The following is a 12,065-nucleotide window of genomic DNA, read 5'->3' on the forward strand; positions in this document are numbered from 1 at the left end:
TGTAGAAAAGCATAAGAGTGAGACCCAAAAAGGGCCTCCACGAGACTCTTAGTGGAAACCTGATGGCCTGTGAAGAGGCTGACAGCAAGGGTTTCTAAGCAAGTGAAGGAAATGACACTGGAGGAAAGGGAAGTCATGCTACAAAATACCTGAAAGTAAAACGGATAGGAAAGAGAAACTAAAGAAAGACTATGCAACTGAAAGGAACCAGGACTTACTGGGTTCAAGTATCTGTTTCTCATTTACAGCCTCTCTACATGTGGAACTGTCAAATAATGCTAAAATAAAGAAATGGCTTTTGGGTTAAAAGAAAATCAAAACAGAAAGATTTAAGGTATGCCTCCAATTTCTTTAGGGATCTTAAGAGTATAAGATTTTTTTTTAAAGTAGGTTCCACACCCGACATGGGGCTTAAACTCAGCACCCAGAGATCAAGTGTCACATGCTCTACCAACTGAGCCAGCCAGGAGCCCCAAGAGTAGACGAATTTTAAAGGCATCATCATATAAGAGCTTCACAGGAAACCTGAAGCAAAAAGCTTATCTCAAAAGGACTTGGGAAGGTTGCTTTGCTAAAACACAGCATGAAATCCAGTAATATTTACAGGAAACTAAAAAAAGGTAAGAGATTTATAGTAGCAAACATACTATTTGCTACCTTGGACTAAAAGAGACCAAATAGTGCAAAATGAAAAGAGGCCTTTGGGTCTTAGAAGTCCCACAGGGAGGAAGCAGGATGAAAAAACAGCTGCAAATACAGGTCATTCCTTATGAAAAGGAAGGAACCAAGAGCTCAAAGAGTAAAGAAAGGGAAGAGACATGGAGAAAGTATTCCCGTGGTTAGGACTAAGTCTTAACTTAAGAACTGACAGCATGCATCAGGCCATATTTCAAAACTCTTATGGACTAGGGTGCTTCCCATCTTCTTTTTCTGAATGGGAGAGTCTTCAGCAGTTGACTAGAATGTTGCATTTGTGAGTGGTCAATAACTGTCTCTTTCGTTCTCAAGTCCTCATATTGAGAACCCTTGCACTCAAGGGGCTATACTTTAGATACCATAACCCAGGCAGCTTATCCCCAGTGCACCTGATTAAGATGGTAAGATCTTGGACTCAAGCCCTGAACCTGATGCCATGATAACTGAGACTTGCAGGAGGTATTGGAGGGGGAGGGGAGTGAATGCATGTTTCAGGTGGGAGGAATACAAACATTTGTGGCCAGTGGGTAAATTATACTGCTTTTTAAAGGTGTCCATAGGTTTCAAATATTAATTCAATAAAAAAAAGACTATGGAACAACCTTAGTGACTTGCTCCTAATGAACAGAATATGTGACTATGATGCTGTGTGTATTCCAAGCCTAGGTGACAAAAGGCGATACAGCTTCTGCCTTGCTCTGTATCTCAGGCTGCTTACTTGGAATCTAGCTCCCCATCTAGTGAGGAAGTCTAGGCCACAAAGAGGGTCTAGGTGTGTCAGTTTAAGTGTTTCTGCTGCCTCCTGAACTGAAGTCCCAGGCAACAGCCAGCATCAACAACCAGATGTTAGTGAACAAGTCTTCAAATGGATCTAGCCCCAAACCTTTCAGTTGCCCCACCTGAAGCTGAGCGGGGCAGAGACTAGCTGTCCTGGCCACACTTTTCCTAACATATTTGTGAACAAAAGAAATCTAACCTTTGGGGAGTTTGTTAAGAAAAAACCAAAAATGATAAATTGAAAACTGGATGAAAAAAAAAAGAGATAAGACACATAAACTTGTATAGGAGAAGTTGGTCTCCATTAAAGTAGGATGTAATAAATGTTAAGATTAATTTATTAACAACCAATAGTGCTAATGAGAAGCAGATAACTAGAAGCAAGATCTAAGAAGTTTTTCTCTGTTTTTCCCCAGTTAGGATCATATTAGCTGCTCATTTCCCATATATGGCCGTTATTATGTTGAGGTATGGTTCCTCTAAGCCTACTTTGTTGAGGTTTGTATCATGAATGGATGTTATAGTTTGTCAAATTCTTTTTCTGCATCTATTGCAATGATATGATTTTATGCTTTTTTGAAAATTAATATGAGGTATCACATTCATTGATTTGCAAATATTGAACCACCCCTGCAAACCAGGAATAAATCCCATTTGGTTATAGTGAATGATTTTTTTTAATGTTTATTTTTGAGAAAGAGCACAAGCAGGGGAGGGACAGAGAGAGAGGAAACACAGAATCTGAAATAGGCTCCAGGGTCCAACCTGTCAACAGAGCCTGACACTGGGCTCAAACTGACGGACCATGAGATCATAACCTGAGCTGAAGTTGGATGCTTACCTAAGTCACCCAGCTGCCCCTGCCCCTGGTGAATGATTTTTTAATGAATTGTTGGATTCAGTTTGCTTGTTTCATTGAATATTTTTGCATGTTCATCAGAGATGCTGGCCTGTAATTCTCTTTGTGGTGTCTTTATCTGGTTTTGGTATCAGGGTAAAGCTGGCATAGAATGAATTTGGAAGTTTGCCTCCTGTTATGTTTTTCTGGAACAATTTGAAAAGGACAGGTTAAACTTTTTCTTTTTTTTTTCTTTTTTTTTGTATTAGCTCTTTACATGTTAAAATTTATGTCTGAAGTCATCTGGTCCTAGACTTGTGTTTGTTGAGAGTTTTTTGATTCCTGATTCAGTTTCCTTGCTGGCTATTGATTTTTTTCAAATTTTGTATTTCTTCTTGTTTTAGTTTGGTAAGTTATATGTTTCTAGGAATTTATTCATTTCTTCTAAGTTGTCCAACTTGTTGGCATACATTTTTTCACAATATTCTCTCATAAATGTTTGTATTTCTGTGGTGTTGGTTCTTATTTCTACTCTCACATTTGTGGTTTTATTTATTTCGGTCTTTTCTATTTTCTTGTTGATTACTCTGGCTAACGCCTTATCAGTTTTATTAATTTTTACAAAGAACCAGCTCTAGGTTTCATTGATCTGTTCTAGTTTTATCTGTTTTTTGTTTCTCTATCATTCATTTCTGCTTTAATCTCTTTTTTTTTAATTTTATTTTGAGAGAGACCACACATGAGTGGGGGATGGGCAGAGAGAGAGAGAGAGAGAGAGGGAGAAAGAGAATCCCAGACAGGTTCCATACTGCCAGCAGAGAGCCTAACACGGGGCTTGATCTCACAACTGTGAGATCATGACCTGAGCCAAAATCGAGAGTCAGACACTTAAGCAGTTAAGCCACCCAAGGGCCCCCTGCTCTGATCATTATTACTTGCTTTCTTCTTCTGGCTTCAGGCTTCATTTGTTGTTCTTTTTCTAGCTCCCTTAGGTGTAAGGTTAGGTTGTTTGAAATTTTTCTTGCTTCTTGAAGTAGGCTTATATTGCTATGTACTTCCCTCTTAGGACCACTTTTGCAGCATCTCAAAGGTTTCAGACCATTGTTTTTTCATTTCCATTTGTATACACGTATTTTTTTAAATTTCTTCTTCTATTTCCTGCTTAACCTATTCCAGTGTAGTAGCACGTTATTTAACCTGCATGTATTGTTTTTAATAATTAAGGCCTGTTTTTTGTTTGTGATCCATTCTTGAGAATATTCCATGTACACTTGAAAACAACATGTATTCTGTTTTAGGATGGAACATTCTGAAAAAATCTCTTAAGTCCAATCTGGTCCACTCTGTCATTCAAAGCCATTGTTTCTTTTTTCTTTTTTTAAATATATGAAATTTATTGTCAAATTGGTTTCCATACAACACCCAGTGCTCATCCCAACAGGTGCCCTCCTCAATCCCATCACCCACCCTCCGCTCCCTCCCACCCCCCATCAGCCCTCAGTTTATTCTCAGCTTTTAAGAGTGTCTTATGCTTTGGCTCTCTCCCACTCTAACCTCTTTTTTTTTTCCTTCCCCTCCCCCATGGGTTCCTGTTAAGTTTCTCAGGATCCACATAAGAGTGAACACATAGGTTATCTGTCTTTCTCTGTATGGCTCAAAGCCACTATTTCTTTGGTGATTTCCTGTTAAGATGTATTTTTTCGTGATTTTTTTGTTAAGATCTATTGATGTAAATGGGGTGTTAAAGTACCCTATTACTGTATTATTATCAATTAGTTCCTTTATTTTGGTTATTGTTTTATGTACTTGAGTGCTTTCATGGTGGGTGCATATATATTTACAATTGTTAGATCTTCCTATTGGATTGTACCCTTTACTATGGTATAGTAGCATTCTTTGGCTCTTGCTACAGTCTTTGTTTTTGGTTAAGTTTATTTATTTTGAGAGAGACAGAGTTGGGGAGGGACATAGAAAGGGGGAGAGAAAATTTCAAGCAGCCTCCATGCTGTCAGCCTGGAGCCCAACATGGTGCTCAAAGCAACCAGCCATAAGATCATGACCTGAGCCAAGACCTAGTCGGTCGCTCAAATGGTTGAGGCAAGCAGGTGCCCCACAGTGTTTGTTTTAAGGACTCTTTTGTCTAACAAAAGTATCGCTACTTTTTTTTTAACGTGATAAATTTTTCTCCATCCCCTCGTTTTCATTTTTTTTTTAATAGAATTTATTGTAAACTTGGCTAACATACAGCGCGTACAGTGTGCTCTTGGTTTTGGGGGTAGATTCCCGTGGTTCATCACTTATAGACAACACCCAGGGCTCATCCCAACAAGTGCCCTCCTCAATGCCCACCACCCAATTTCCCTTCTCACCCACCGCCCCCCTCCCCCATCAACCCTCTATTTGTTCTCTGCATTCAAGAGTCTCCTATGGTTTGCCCCTCTCCTTCTCTGTTTGTAACTATTTTTCCCCTTCCCTTCCCCCACGGTCTTCTGTTAAGTTTCTCAAGTTCCACATATGAGCAAAAACATATGATATCTGTCTTTCTGTGACTTATTTCATGTAGCATAATACCTTCCAGTTCCATCCACATTGCAACAGATAGCACGATTTCACTCTTTCTCCTTGCCAGGTAGTATTCCAGTGTATATATAAATCACATCTCTTTATCCATTCATCAGTTGATGGGCATTTAGGCTCTTTCCACAATTTGGCTATTGTTGAAAGCACTGCTATAGACATTGGAGTACATGTGCCCCTATGAATCAGCACTCCTGTATCCTTTGCATAAATTCCCAGTAGTGCTGAGGGGTCATAGGGTAGTTCTATTTTCAATTGTTTTGAGGAACCTCCGCACTGTTTTCCAGAGCGGCTGCACCAGTTTGCATTACCACCAACAGTGCAAGCATCCCCTCACTTTCAATCTGCAGGTGTCTTTATGTCTAAAATGAGGTTTTTATAGGCAGCATACAGATGGGTCTTGTTTTTTAATCCATCCTGTCACCCTAGGTCTTTTGGTTGGAGTGTTTATTCCATTTATATACAAAGTAATTATTGACAGGTATGTATTTATTGTCATTTTACTACTTGTTTTTTGTTGTTTCTGGAGATTTTCTCAAATCCTTTATTGTTTTTCTCTCTTTGATGTCTTTCTAATTTGCTTTAATGATATATTTGGATTTCTTTCTCTTTATTCTTTGCATGTTTATTAGTGGGTTTTGGTATATGATAAGCATTAATTTGTATATCACCTCTTCTGCGTGTAGCAGTCTATATTAAGTTGATGGTCACTTAAGTTAGAGCTCAGTTTTTTTTCTCCTCTCCATGGATTAGATAAGCTATTATATTGTATATCCTTTTTTGGGGCATTCCTTGACTGATTTTTTTACAGAAATATACATTTTTACTGCTTTTACATTTCCTGCCTTTATACTGTCACTTTTGATCTCTCCTTTCCACTCAGAGTCCCCGATAATGTTTCTTACAGGCTGATTTAGTGGTCACAAACTCCTTCCATTTTTGTTTGTCTGAGAAATTCTTTATCTCTCCTTCTATTATGAATGATAACCTTACTGGATAGAGTATATTTGGCTGCAGATTTTTCTCATTCAGCACTTTGAATATATCTGCCTTGCAAAGTTTCTGTTGAAAAATCTCCTGCTAGCCTTGTGGGTTTCTCCTTGGAAGTTAATGACTTGTTTTGCTGCTTTTAAGATTTGTAGCAGTGGGGCGCCTGCGTGGCTCAGTCGGTTAAGCATGACTTGATCTTAGTTCAAATCTTGACCTCGCAGTTCATGGGTTTGCACTGACAGCACAGAGAATGCTTGGGATACTCTCTCTCTCTCTCTCTCTCTCTCTTTCTGCCCCTCCCCTGCTTGTGTCTGCGTTGTCAGACACAAGTTGTCACAGAAAAAAAAAAACAAAAACAAAACAAAAAAAACAAAACACTAAAAAAAAAAGATGTTAGCAATATGTTTTGCAGATTTAATTACATGTCTTGGGTGTTGATTTTGATGGAAGTTCTCTGTGCCTTCTGGATCTGGATGTCTGTTTTCTTCTCCACATTAGGGAATTTTTCAGTTATTGTGTCTTCAAATCAATTATCTGTCCCCTTCTCTCTGTCTTCTTCTTCTGGGACTCCTATCATATGAATGTTTTTACATTTGATGGAGTCACCGTGTTCCCTAAGTCTATTCTTGCATTGGATAATTCTTCTTTGTCTTCTTCAGTTTCACTGCTTTCCATTACTTTGTCTTCTAGGTCATTAATTTGTTCCTCTGCTTCTTCCAGCTTGCTATTCATTTTTATTGCACTCTTCATCTCTGATTCTTGAACTCTTTTATGTCTGTGGTAAGGGTCTCTCTGATGTCTTCCATTCTTTTCTCAAGTCCAGTGAATATGCTTATGATCATGGTTTTAAATTCTCCATTAGGCATGTTATTTACACCTGTCCCATTTAGGTCTCTGGCCATGGCTTTATCCTGTTCTTTCATTTGGGATAAATGCCTCTGTTTTTCATTTTGTCTAAGTATCTGCCAGCTTCTGTGTATTAGAGAAGCCAGTTATGTCACCTGCTCCCGAAAAGTAATGGACTTAGGGAAAAGACATCATGTAATGCCCAGGGTCTAGCACTTCAGGGAGTGTCACCAGTGTGTGCTTCATGTGTCCTGCTGTTGTGTTCTGGCTATGCTATCCTTCAGGCCAGTCATCTGCAGAGGCTCTCCTTGCCTGGTCTGGTGTGTGTTTGGTCCCTGGCCTGAATGTAGCGAGTTTTAACCAGGTGTGCTCTGGTCTGCTTAGGAAATGAGACCTGTCACCACCTCTACTGGAACTGAGGCCAAGAGACACTCTCTGGTTGGGAGATGTGTGTGGGCAGGCATTTGTCCTGGTCTTCTGGGGGAGGGGTCTGCTGTGCTGGAACTCAAGCAAGAGTGATTGAGAAAGGTAGTTCCACCAGAGTGCAAGGGGGTGGTGCTTGGTGTAAGCAAGTTAGGTAGCCAGTGATAGCAATGCATTGCTTCCTGCAGGTGGCTTTATGTTTGTGGTGAGGGGCAGGAGAAGGAGATGGTGCCAGCCAGCGGCTTTGTTCTTACAGACAGGTCTCTCTGAACTTTGCCTCTGAGGGACGTGCTCTGAGAAGAGCAAATAATTTCCCCACTGTGTGCCCCAGGCACTCTTCAGACCACGGTATCCATGCTGTATGCTTCCACGTTGTTTGCTTGCCCTCTGTCCAGAGCAGTGTAGTACCTCAGGGCTCTAACCCAGCTAAACCGGATGCCCTTTAAAACTCCAGACTTTAAGCACTACTGGTTGCAAGAACTCATGCAATGCAGCCCCTCTTGTTTTCCAAGCCAGCGGGTATGGGGAAATGTTCTTTTTGTGCATTTCCCTGTGCGTTCCTCTCTCTCACCCTTATCCACAGCCTCGACTCCCTCCCCTCTGCAGCAGCCAGGATCTGTTTCTCTTCTAGATGACATTTCTGCATCAAGGACCTTCTTTGATGTGGCCTCTTCTCTCCCTTTTGTTGTGGAGTTTGTTCTTGTGGAGTTTGTTAATTTTAAGTAATCCAAAGCAGGGGCACCTGGGTGGCTTAGTTGGATAAGCGTCTGACTTCAGCTCAGATCATGATCTCATGGCTCATGAGTTCAAGTCCCGCACTGGGCTCTGTGCAGACAGCTGGGAGTCTGGAGCCTGCTTCAGATTCTTTGTCTCCCTCTCTCTTTGCCCCTCCCCCACTTGCACTCTGTCTCTCTCCCCAAAATAAAATAAACATTAAAAAAATTAAATAATCCAAGGCAAACTAAAACAACACATTATTATCATTTAAGCCAGCATTTTCCAAACTGTGTTATGAGCTATATATACACTATGGATAATTTTGAACTAAATGTATTTATAAGTGCATAAGAAAAAAATATAAAATGTATTTAAGTTTTGTTATTATGAAATTATAATAATAATGCACTTTTAAGAAAGAAACGGTATAGTAGGTACAAGAATACCTGGAAGTTGCATGAAAATGCTTGATTCCTTTTGAATTTAGTAACAGAAAAACTATATAATTCTAATTATTGGTTATTTTCATTGTTATAAAGGTTTTGTAAACTTATGTGAATTAAGTATTTGTTATTATATAGATATGACCATTTTTATAGTCTGCTTTCTTCAAAATATAAGTTATAACTAGTTAATTCTTTATAGTATTCTCTCAATAAATATTTTTTAAATTAGCATTAAAAATAAATAAATTAAATAAAACTTAACCATGATCAATTAACTTGGGAAATACACTGCCAGAGTCAAAAGGGATGGGTCCAAAGCAAAGTTCAAATAAACAATTTTATACTTTCAGAGACTGTACTTTGAGGCAAGAAATCTGTGTTTTTGTAGCTAATGTTAATTCAGATTCATGCTGTATTTCAGTTACACTGATTTGTAATTATTTCTTAGATGAAAGAGGGAAGTAAGTGGATGCCCCTTCCTAGTGCAGCAATAATTGCACATTTAGATTCTTAGTGTTTATTTTAACCAAAATTCCTTAGAAGAATATAAACACTGTTACCTTTATTGAAAAGAAGTTTATTTCAAGTGGCAAAATTCACTAAAAGTTTAACTGTTTATTAAGTATAACAGCACATAGTGTTAAAAAATACTACTTGTCTAGAACCGTGATTGAAAATTTTTTAGAAATGGCCTGATAATAACTTTGACTTTGCCCTATGACCTCTATTGTATCCATTCCACTCTACTATTACAACATGAAAGCAGCCACAGATAAAAGGTAAAAGTCGGAGTATAGCTGTATTCAAATAAAACTTTATTCATGAACACTGAAATTTAAGCATAATTCTCATGTGTGGCAAAATAGTGTTTTATAATTTTTCCCCAACCATTTTAAAATAAAACATCATTCTTAGCTTGCAGGTCCTATCAGAACAGGCTACAGGAAGAATTTGGCCCTAGAGCAACAGCAAAACCAGGCCTCCTTAGAGACTACTATTCCAAAACAGATTGATTGTACTAGCCATGTGCCCAAAAATAAGAATACTGAAAAATAAAAGACAAATTAGCAAGGGCTGACTAAAGTGTGAGAGATCAGGTCCTCACCCAGGATGTCTACCTGCCCTGCTGATGCATGGCCACCTCCCCTTGGCATTCCCAGCCACCAGCAGCGAATGAAAGCATCCAGACCAGGTGCACACAGTCCTGCAGCATGCAGGCTGTCCCATCTAGTTCTGAGCAGCATTTACTTGCTGAGCAAGGTTTTCTCATCCATCAAGTCGCTGCTACCTACTGTGGTTCCCAGAGGGACAGAAAGCTGCCTTTCTGTCCCTCACCTGCTGGGCTTGTAGTCCAAGACAGAGTCCAGCTTCTCTGGTTGCTCATGGCCCAGTGGAGGTAGCAGCTGATTTGTGCTCTTCATACAAGTGAGTTGGGGGCTGTGACAGGCCCATGGGGATCACAGCCAAGGTGAATGGTTGACTCTGGCGCTTCAAATTTACTGAACATCTTATTTGGTAGAGGATAGACTGCCTTCTAGAAAACATGTTTAAAGAATGTTTTTTGCTCAGTACGGGATATTTGGGCCCTTTCCCATCAGAGACAGAGGATCAAAGAAAGGGCACTCTGGGTTTAGTGTGGGAGTGGCCCAGTTTGTTTTCCCAGCAAACGTCCTGGGCACAGCTGGAACACAATGGTGCAGTAGATAATGTGCCCCCCACCCCGACCCCCGCCTTCCCTTCCTTGGACTTCAGGCCTGAAGAAAGCAGGAGAAAGCTCCTCCATACCCCCCAACCCAGCAGAGAACCCCAGCAGCTCTGGCTGTTGCTGCGTCCACCTGTCCTGGACAGACCGCCCTAATTGCATGTGGTAAGCACCGCCGGGGCCCTGGGCCCCGGCTGCCAAGTACTTGGCTGGAACCCCTCACTCTGAGCTTCAAGACGCCCAGGGAACAGGAGCCCTGGGCACATCGCTGCCTCTGTAACAGCTCAGCGGAAGGGCTGGAATCCTGGCTGGAGCACCAGAGGCAGCACGGAGAGAGGGCGCAGGGAGGGAGACGGGGAGGGGGGGCATCGGAGGCCAGGAACAGGGTGGACTGCCCCTGCCGCTCTTGGCCTCGCTGCAAGGCTTCCCGCCTTGGAGGCTCCGCCGCCAGCGCCTCCGGGAACTGCCCGGCTTCTGAACATTTGGCTGGGTCTCTGCCGCTGCTTTTGGGACCTGGCGGCCTGCACGCTAGGGTTGGCGGGCAGCGCGGCCTTGAAGTGCGCGGCGGCAGGGACTCCTGTCCCTCCAGAAGTCTGTCCCGAAATGAGCGTCTGAGCTGGGGCCTGGTGCCAACACCGACCTCGCCACCCTCCTTTAGAGGACAGGGCGGGCAGCTCCTAGCATGCGGTTGTGAGTGTGTGTGTGTGTGTGTGTGTGCGCGCGCGCGCGCGCAGGAGAGTCTCCGCAGGACTCAGGATATGGGGCTTTCAAACTTAGCAGCGGAGCCTCCAGGGTCTCCGTGTCACCTTCCTGGCCCAGACTAGTTCAGGTAGCACAGCCCTAGCCAAGATTCCCCTGGAGACTGAACTTCTCTGGCCCTGGCTCCTCCTGCGGCTAGGAAGCAAGAGGGGGCCCTGAGTGTTGAGTCCCTGTTTCCTTCTCTTCCTTTCTTCCCCGACTCTGGGCGCTGGGCCCCCATCCCAGACCTGACCAGACGCAAGCGCTGGCCTGTGGCACTTCCAAAATCTGGGAGATGAAGTGGCAGGTTCAGTGATGCAGGGTAGGCGTTTTGAGTTTGGGGCAGGAGGGTGGCAGAATGGTGGCAGCCAGGCTGCCAGCTGCCAGAGGCCATTCACCCCTGGCCAGAGCCCTTCCCCTTCCATAGTCTCAACGTCCATGTCTGGAAATAGAAGCAGTCTTTACAGTTCTCACCTCAAGGCCTTGCCTTTGGTGTCTTTTCCTTTATTCTAGTGGTAGGGATCTCCCTCTGTGGTCCTCATCTTGCTGCTGCCTTTTGTTTTTGTTTTGAATCCACTCTAGATCAGGAAATCAAGGTGACAGCAGATGTTGAGGAGAGCAGGGTACTTGTACAAATCGCTGAAATGAGGAGTCTTAGCCTCTCAGAAAAATCCACATCCATAGCTGCATACCAGCAACCAGGCCCATTGATTCCAATGTCTTGGTTTCAACCTGAATAAACTCTGGTGCAGGACTGGGTGTCCTTTAATGCACCTGTGTCCACTTGGTCCTCTCCTTGCTCCTCCCAAGCTATGCAGATCCCACCTGCCCTTCCCTACCTCCTTTTCCAATGTATTTTCTCCTGCCAGGGCAGGTATTATCCACCAGAGTCCTCTCCGTATTTCCTGCTGGTGAAAAATTAAGAAAGCATTGTACTAGCCCCGTTTATTGTGGATCACAATCCACTCTCATCATCCCTATTGATTTATTATCTGTAACTTGTATTTTAGTTCTTGATTATATTCTGGACTTATGTAAACAAACTTTTTAACCATATAAAATAATTTTCAAGTTGTGTAGAAAGGGTGGTGTGCTCAGCAGAATAATGAGTCCCACAGAGTAGTCCTACTTCCTAATCTTCAGACCTGTGAATATGCTATCTCACATGGAAAAAAAAAAAGACTGTAAGGATGTGATTAAATTAATGATCCTGATATAGAGAAACATTCCCCATGGATTATTTATGTGGGTGCAATGTAATCACAAGGGTCCTCAGAGGGCCACAGTCAGAGAAGGAAATGTCGGGACAGAAAAA

This window comes from Panthera leo, chromosome D3 (genome assembly GCF_018350215.1).
Source record: "Panthera leo isolate Ple1 chromosome D3, P.leo_Ple1_pat1.1, whole genome shotgun sequence".
NCBI lineage: Eukaryota > Metazoa > Chordata > Mammalia > Carnivora > Felidae > Panthera > Panthera leo.